Below are 10,316 nucleotides of genomic sequence, written 5' to 3'. Positions count from 1 at the left end.
TAATATAAAAATAATTGATAAATGTGTGTGATATTAGTATTTGTGCATACAATTGATTATAGAATATAAAAAAACTTACATTTTGTAAAATAACATTATTTAATTGTGTGCAAGTATGTGATTTTTAGTGCATACAATATAATCATTACAGTACTATGATATAGTTTGCGATCAGTCGATAAGAAACACAATTTGTTGAAACACGGGGTCGAGAGTAGGCAATTTAGCTACACAAAAGAATAGCGTTCTTCATTAGGTCTCATCACGTTATTTTTTCAGTTTTTATACACTTACACATGTCGTTTAATTATTGAATAAATGGTATTTTCGACAGCTAAGCATTTAGTTATAGCAAATTTAAATTAATAAACTAGACTTAATATCACTAGTCAACAACATTTTACTTTTTGTGTGTAACATGAAAACTAATATAATTTGTCTTGTTGCCCGACAAGAAAACCAAAAGAATATTTCATATAATTTCACCACACGTATTACGAAGTTTGTCAGGGTCATTTTATGTCTTTCTTGACATTATTCAAGAATCACTTAACTTGACAAACATAAAACACAACCACTATACAGGAAAACAATACCCCTTGAATAAAAAAAGTAAGCCAAAACGATGAACATTAAATTTTACTAGTAGTAGCTGTAACATAAAATCTAGACCTGTTCGAATCAGAACAAATATAGTTTTATAACAAGAATATACATATCTATATCATATACATAACATACAAGTATACATATGAATTTTTTTAAATATCTCATAAATCCTGATATAACTATATTTTTTAAATCACACGTTCGGAACACTTGACGACCAAAACTATTTAAAACATAAGGAAAAATATGTTCACATTTCTTTTCTGTATGTGATTAAAAAATACAAATAACAATACAGGGTGATCCAAATTTTTTTCTATTCTTTATGGTTCATAATTTCGTTTTTCTAAATAGGACCAACTATTATTAGTTAATAATAGTTTTTATACACTTACACAAGTCGTTCAATTATTGAATAAATGGTATTTTTGACAGCTAAGCACTTAGTTATAACAAATTTAAATGAATAAACTAGACTTAATATCACTAGTCAACAACATTTTACTTTTTGTGTGTAACATGAAAACTAATATAATTTGTCTTGTTGCCCGACAGGAAAGCCAAAATAATATTCATATAATTTCACCACAGGTATTACGAAATTTGTCAGGGTCATTTTTAGTCTTTCTTGACATTATTCAAGAATCACTTAACTTGACAAATATAAAATACAACCATTTTACAGGAAAACAATACCCCTTAAATAAAAAAATTAATCCAAAACGATAAACATTAAATTGTACTGGTAGTAGCTGTAACATAAAATCTAGACCTGATCGAATCAGAACAAATATAGTTTTATAACAATATTTTTAAAATCACACTTTCGGAACACTTGACGGCCAAAACTATTTAAAACATAAGGAAAAATATGTTCACATTTCTTTTCTGTATGGGATTAAAAAATACAAATAACAATACAGGGTGATCCAAATATTTTCTATTCTTTATGGTTCGTAATTTACTTTTCAATACCGTGAGCATTTTTAACTTCTTCTCTTATATGTTCAGCGATTAGTGACTTCGTTTTTCTAAATGGGACCAACTATTATTAACTCGATACACGTGTAGCATACAATTAAATTTCAGTATAGTCGTTTGAATTTTTAATTTTCTTCTAACGGTTCGTTACTTATTACGTTATAAATATTTAAAATTTCGATCAATATTCATTGGGGTTTTCAACACAGGTAACATGTTACTTCCTATTAAATAATATTATCAACCCCTTCGCAAAACCGATAACCAGACATTAATAACACTCCTTATTTTTTTTTTTTTTATATTATGTGGAGAGGCGGTTCTTAACCTACTTATGGTCGGAAACCTTGACCGTTTATACACGCCTACTCAATTTTTCACATATCTTATCAGTAGACAATACCTGCAACGAAATTCTTTAATCCCCATATTTTGACGGTATGGTTATGATTCAACAATAACCAAAAATGAACAAATAAAAGCGCGTGCAGCGTGACTTGCATAAAACATAAACAATAATAATATTGTTTTAGACTTGATATCTTATGTGTGTTAAAAGATGTAGGCTAAGAATAATTATAAAATGTATTTTGCTTTAGATGAAGATGTATTATAATTATTGTTTCTTTCCACTTGGAATCTTTGAAGATTAATATAAACTCATAAAAGCATTTTTTATTAGCAATATTATTAAAATGTTTAAAACAGTAGGTTTTTTTACTTAAAAGTTATTTCATAATATGTAAAATTGATTACTCTTTTTTTTAACGTAGGCTTAAGTAAGATGTGATGGTTTGCGAACTTTGTTGATATGTAGCTTTTCATATAAACTGATAGATTATTATACTTTATATTTGATTATAATTTTTTATTATAGTAGTTGAAATGTCAAGCTTTTAGTTATTTTATATATTTGTATTATCTTACCCGAATTATCCTGCATTTTAATGCATTACGGAAATTGTATGATGAAATATAAAATGAAACTAAAACTTGATGCTTGACTATTATTTGTAAATATTATATCAAATATTTTCTTTAAAATATTAATGGTTGGTTGATGAACAAAGGCATATTAGTATTATTTTGTATGATTTAATAACACATCCAAACAATAGTCAACGGCAAATCTAACTTTTTTTTCTCATTTTTTAATATCTATGCGCTCACACACATAGTGTTAACACCGTGACTTTTGGTGCTTTTTAAATACGAAAATTAAATAATGGTGTAAACACCACAGCCCGATTGACAATAGAATATTTTAAGATGCGATTGCCTGAACGGTAAATTAGAACAATCAAATCTTAGTAAAGCTATTTTAGTTGTAATAACTTACATGTATAAACTAAAGCAATTTACTAATACTGATTTTAAAACACAATGTAACCTTAAAGCAATTAATGGTTGGTCATGTTCCTAAACTAATGTATACATTTTTTTATTTTTCTTATCAATTAATATTCCTGAAGATTGTACTTTTAGTAATAATTTAAATTCAATGTTTAATATGTGTTTTACATTTATATATTTGATGAAAAAAAAATTAAAACTATAGTATAATTTGGCTTATAATCAGAATATCGTGTAACAATATTTTTTCCATTCATTTTAACATCTAAAAATATATTAATCTATTTTAGTTATGTACCTACAAATTTTTTAGGAAATATAAATTAGTAGCGTGTCGTAATTTGTTTTTCAGCACAGGGCTTATAACATTAATAACTTTTGTTATTTGTTATGTCTTAATGATTGTTTATTGTTAACCCACTTCACACTATAAATATTTATTTAAAAATTAAAAGTTGATTTATTTTGTAGTAGGCAAATATACGGCTCATTTGATTACCCATAGGCCCTCCTGTGGGACTTGACCGTTAACCCTATATTTTAATAATTTTTAATATTTTTCAGCAGCGGTACTAGATGCTTTTTTTCTGAGTTTTTTTACCATTTACTCTAAGTGATATATTACACTATTGAGTGTTGGTATATTATATTTATGTATGTGGTAATTTATGATATCACTAAACAGTTATACCTATCGATGGTGAATATTATTAGCAAAATTCGTATACGTATGCCGTTAAGTTATAAGTAGGTAAAAAAACGTTTTTTTAGGGCAGTCACCATATTATAATTATGCAAGAGTTATCGTGTATTATGTATGTTTTTAAAGGCGTTGTATTGAATAATAAATAAACAACCCGAGTTTCTTAAATATTCATAATCTAGAACCATAGTGTTTAAAAAAATTAAAGGAATTTATACTTTCGTGACTATTACACGTTCATTTGATATTCCAATATTCGCTTGATGTGTTAAGAATGACAGTCAGTGTCATCGCTAGGGGAGGACAAATGGTACATATGTACAGGGCCCCGCAATACCGGCACTGATGACAGTTCATGTTAAATGCTTTGGATCAACAATGCATTATGTATAAACAATGTTGGGGTTTTCTGATAAATCACTTTAATTAGCAGTTAGTTGTAGATTTTATTATTTATCGGTCGGATGACCGAGAAAAGCTGAGAAGTCAATAGTTTAAAAATTATGTGTTGATCTACTTTTATTACATCTATCCAACTATCATCAGTATTTCCTATTCACCAAGTGAAAACAAACTACAAAATAAACTAAAAATTCAGTAATATTATTCACTCAAACAAGTTTCATATCATCAAAGTTGGGCCACACGCTACATTTGTCTACTACCTGTCAACCAATCGCCAAACCATCGTCAACAACCAACAGGAATTAGATAGGGTTCCACAAACTAACTACACAATAAATATCCACTCGCTATCTTCAGAGCTCTCTCTCGGCGCCGCAACTCAAGCACTGAAACTCGAGGCATGCCTTGGCAATCTCAGGCACAGTCAACTTCAACTTTAACTATATCGAAAGACCGGCTAACAGTCAAAACATCGGATGTTTAAGGGGGGAGAACCAACAATCAAACCGGAATATTTGCTTAAGGCAGTAAAACACTTTTGACAACCCCTCCGGTATCGCGGTAAAACACCAATTGTCCTCCCCCAACCAAAGCAAAATATACCTAGCAAACAGTCGCGAACATATCTATTTTCATACGGATCTTGGAACTTTCCTATCAGACTCCCAGTTCTTATACATAACGTAACCGCGGCTACACAAGATAGTATTTCCTTTTTGACATATTTGTATCATTGTTTTGGCACATATCACGGACAAATCAAGAATTTTTTTCATTTCTTATCATAACAAAAATATCAGCTCATTTATCGGATAAGATAAGAAAGAAAAGAGATTAGAGATAAGGAATATGAGATAAGAGAGATCAGAGATAAAAGATATGAGATATGTCTTATGGGGATGGGGATGAAGAAGGCGATGGAGGTGGGGATGGGTGTAGGTATGGGGATGGTGATGTTAAATTTTTTAAATTATGTGTTGTTTTCACAATGAGAAAACTTGAATGAATGGTTAAATTTATTCAAAATAACCTAGTGAATGTTTAGCCGATAAATCGATTAGGACCATTTATTAAAAAACTACCAAAAATTTATTGGCCACAATATAAAATTAATCATCACCTACCTTTCGAGTACCGTAGTTGCCATTTGTTACAAACCAAGTGTTTATTTCGGGTTAGCAACGAAACATACTTCAAGTGATATCAAGGCGTACGACATAAAAATGTATAATATGTAATACGACACACCTAGGTGAAAACCTGTAATAGCGCTTAACTAACATTTAAAAAAAAACAAAGCATGTAGAGTTGGTTGGGTAAGTTGTTTTTTATAAAGAATGTTATTTCTTTATATTATTATTATAATATTATCATGTTACCGTCTGATTACGGATTGTTTATCTAAAAGATGGTCTAGACAGTGGCGAGATGGGTAATTTTTTTTGTTCTCAGATACACAGTATCGACGATGGCCGCGGCCGTCTCGAACCGGGTCAGATCACTACCCCGACGAATAGATGCATGAATAAGATTACATGAACTACAATACCCCCTGCCTCGCCTTGGCTTCTCCGGCAACAATATTATATACTTTATTTTTATTTTTTGTTATTCTCGTGTTAGTGGAGGACATTTAAAAAGGGCGTACCACGGGCCAAAAATTGTGTTATATTAAATATTTATTTTTATTATATTCCCTTGTCTCTTTTTTTATTTGACGTGCGATCCGCTAAACGGGTCTTTGTCACGGTTCCTTAAGGTCAGCCAATAAAATAAATCTACCTGTATACGATAAATTAATAATTAAAACAGTTTCTTAGAAAACCCTAACGTTGACTATACTGTATACATAATGTATTATTGGTGCAATAGCATTTAACATGCACTCCAATTCCTAAAACGCCAAACGAATATTGGAACATCAAATGAACGTATATAAGTTACCTAGAATGATAGCTATTTCATTTAATATCGTTTCTTCGTTGTCGCACAAGCTGACGTACCTACGTTTATTGTATGCTCTGTGTTGATGGTGTTTTACATCCCATAGTAAGTGAGTTGCTATTAAGATATATAATAACATTAATTGTAATAACGTTGCAGGGTTGGTCAAAAAGTATAAACACGATTTTTCCCTACGCTGTTATTCGATTACAGCTTCTACTTTTAATTTTAACTTTGATGTGGAGCTCTGAACGTATCTTTTTTATAGTCAAAAATTAAATTTAAGAGGACGCCAACCGTCCATTTTTAAGGTGTAAAGAGTAGGCAATTATTTACAAAATCTTAACTTGAAGGTTAAACTGTGATGTGTTACTATGAGTTTCAGAAGTTAGGACTCTTTTTTAGTAGTTAAATTATTAGACTACCATAGCATCCTTGACAGCGATTTAAAAAAAAAAAATTCGGTTGAGTTGACTTTTACGCGTATTAATTTTCCTCAGACTTCATATTATATAGTTAAGGAATAAAATTCATACATATTATTTATGACAAAATTTTCTGTGTTCCATTATCCATATTTTACGATATACCTAATACAACCAACGTTATAACATTTTTAAAAAAGTCAAAATAGTAATTTCTTAATTATCTAGTTATTCATTACCTAGTTGAAATATTAAAAAAAGACTGATGATGAAACACAGGCAATGTTGTTGTCTGTCTGTATTATGTGAAAATTTGGTTTCTTATTTTTGATTACAGTCATTGTAAAATTTGCGCGGATTAATTTTATGCTGTTTTTTGTGTAGAACAAACAATAAAAATTTAAAATCCAAGAAAAATATCAGACCCTTTTCCCTAGAACGTTTGAAACTTCTATCTACTTCCTATAAAAAATAACTGTTTTATTTTTATGCAGTCATTCAATATGACTATAAAGGAAACAAACGAACAGCATAATATGATCAACATTAAACTGCTAAACCTGTTTGGTTTGAATCAACTATTGAGCAAAAACAGTAGCAAAATTTACGGGTACAGAATAGTTACAACTATAGTGATAATCAGTATGGTGTTCTCGTTGTCAGTGTTGCTGTCTAATTTGTACGGGCTTTACTACTGGCAAAACAATACGTTTCATATTATAATTCAAATCACTGGTCTAGAAAACTATGTATTTGGAAATTACAAAGCTTACGCCATATTGAAAAACTCGAGAATAATCGAAACGTACATGAAAGTAGGCAAATTCAATTTCATGGGATGCAGTTCAAACAGCGGCGATGATTTGTTGAAGCGTTACCGGAAATTATCTCTAAAAGCGACCAATATATATTGCGTAACTACTTTGTTGGCTTCTTTCTGTTGGATGATAACTCCGCTGATGTTAAGTGATGAAACAAATTATTTGCAACTACAAAACAACGACGGTACATTCAACAGTTACCGTTACAACGCATTCAACTTTTTTTTCCCGGTTTCCTGTAACGTTTATAATAAATATTTTGTTATATTTCATATGATCGAAATTGTCCTTATTTTGGTATACGGATATACTACGATAATTTTCGACGTTTTATTAATTTCAATGTGCATGGCACTGACAGGCCAACTGAATAAAATTGCGATAGCTTACAGAATGCTTAAACTGAACGAAGGAACGTACGGAAGTAAGTGTAATATTTTATTAAAATACAAAATATGTAATAAACATTTACGTAGTAAAAACAAGACTGGACTGCGTTTCCACAATGGACAATACTCATTTTATTTAAAATAGAACCCACTATATAGTGAACCTTTTAAGATTTTTATAATTTTTTAATATATAGTCGAAACTTAAACTTATAACTAAAATAATGAAATACAAGTAAAATTGAATCTTATTTATGTAAGATCTAAATCTTGAAACTTGAAATTTTTGTTTCTATATTAATCACACCTAACATATGACAAAATCTTCTTCATCTTTGCCTTTCACTCCTTACTCCATAAAGCTCGATTTTCTACATCTCTTTTAATCAACTCAGCTGTCCTCATATTATCAATTTCTGTTCCGTCTATCCATTTTTTTTTCGGTATTCCTCATGCTCTCTTTTCTTTTACATTCATACCACCTCTCACTGTGCTGCCTCATCTCTCCACAAAACATGACCGATCCATCTCAACTTAATCTCTCCCATTTTCTCTAAAATTATCACTCATTTTGGATGACAATATAATGTTTCGTCATAATATTAGGAACTGGACATCCAGGTTAAAAATGCCGGTGGGGAGAGTCAAATTTAGTAATGTATTCACCAATTATTAAGTACTATTAATAGGACTAAAATATAAAAAATAAAATAAATACATTTCAAAAATACTTTTTTTAAAAACATTTTCAATAATATTTTGCCTATTAAAAAACAAGTTTATCTGAACAATATTAATGCGTACTTACATTCTAAAAAGAATATAATTATTAATTGATACTTCAACACTAAGTACTTGAACATATCAACCTCATACACTTCATCATCTCCAATTTGCATTGCCTATATTATCCTTACATTGCCTTTATTGCGTTACCGATCCTAAGTACTTAAACATATCAACCTCACACAATTCATCATTACCCATCTGCATTATCTATCTTACCCTATAACATTCTCCAAAATCTCACACAGTTTCAACCAAAACTTCTTATTGTAAAATTTAAGCAAAAAATTTAGATTTTAGGGTTCCGGGGCTCGTTTATCTCTTTACACAATAATCACTTCATTTATTTCTGTTGCGTTTATTATTCAAATATCAAACTTCCACTCGCTAAAACTAATATACTATATAATAGTATATATTTATGCAACAATTATTTATATTTGAAAGCTTGACTTCATTAACCATTTTTAATTCATTAATCTTTTTATTTTATATAGAAGATGGAAAATCTAATTCTTCACCTGATCGTGTGTTACAAGATTTCAAATCAATTATATCTGATCACGCGAGAGTCATAATGTAATTATTAATTGAAACTATTTTGTTTTTACAATCTGTATTAGTTAGTGGAAGAAACACAATTTAATGTGTATAAATGATAAATAGTGAATGTAATCAGTTACTGTTAGCCTGCCAGCCTGCCAGCATACTATAAATGTAGTTCACATGAAGGTATTTACACAAACTGCTATAGAAAGTAGAAGAGACATAGTGTGATGTGTATTAATAATAATAATAATGTTTGAACCTAAATGTAATCAGTTACTATTCAATACAATTTAACATAGTTTACATAAACATCTTATTCTTATGTACTGAAGACATCAAAACTTCTTGACATGAGTAGACTCAATCTTGAATAATGACTGGTGACAGAAAGTTTAGAACTCCACTCTGATTCATTTATTCTGAACAATAGCTAATCCAGCATGCTATTACTTTAGGTCGCATGAATGTAAAGTTGAAATCAAACTAACACCAATAACTAATATATTTTTAACATTGTTTAAATTATTTAAAAATTAGAATTGTTTGTATTTTTGTATAGAAAACTGAGTAGTTTTTTTGAAATGGTACGCCCAATTGTGCTCACCCAAATCGCAATCGCTTCAAATACTTTGGTGTTCCTAACGTTCGTTATGACATCGGTAAGAAAAGTCTGTTTAGAAAGTAAACAAAGCTATAAATTAAATATTTGTATTGTACTTTCAGAACGTAAGATATGGAGAACAAGGAGATATTTTGCAGACGATTAAGATATTTAGCGCAATTCCCTTTTTTTTACTTCAAATTTATTTGCCTTGCTACTTATTCGGGACTATTAACGAATATGTAATATTTCGTACCCCTCTACTCATAATCCGTGAGTAGTTTAACTGCTTATATCTTATACTTTCTTATTTACAGAAAGACTCTATAAACTTTGCACTGTACAGTAGTAACTGGACAGATTCGAACATCGATGTCAAAAGATTAATTGTATTAACAATGGCAATGAATAATGCTCATCAAATGAAGATGAAAGTGACGCCCAAAAAGATAGTAAACATGGAAATATTTGCCAGTGTTTGTATATGATTTGTATTTCTTTTATGCTAATTTATAAACATTGTTATTATTAAAAACTGAATTTAATAGTTCGGTTTTCACGATAATTTCATAGCCATCGTTAGTTACTAATCCAACAACTGCCACTTTTTTGCATTCGATACCTTAAGCATTTTTAAGTTTTTTTTCCACTACAACGTTAATCGTTTTGTATTGCATCGTCTAAAATAACGCTAGTACAAGTTAAAACAAATGTTTTTTTCTTGGGATAATTTTAAATACAATTTAAATA

Source organism: Adelges cooleyi, unplaced genomic scaffold (assembly GCF_023614345.1).
Source record: "Adelges cooleyi isolate 19-005CV unplaced genomic scaffold, UGA_ACOO_1.1 ACOO_flye_CR_arks_rails_tigmint_CR_PRNA_8, whole genome shotgun sequence".
NCBI classification, from domain to species: domain Eukaryota; kingdom Metazoa; phylum Arthropoda; class Insecta; order Hemiptera; family Adelgidae; genus Adelges; species Adelges cooleyi.
This window is presented reverse-complemented; position numbering follows the sequence as displayed.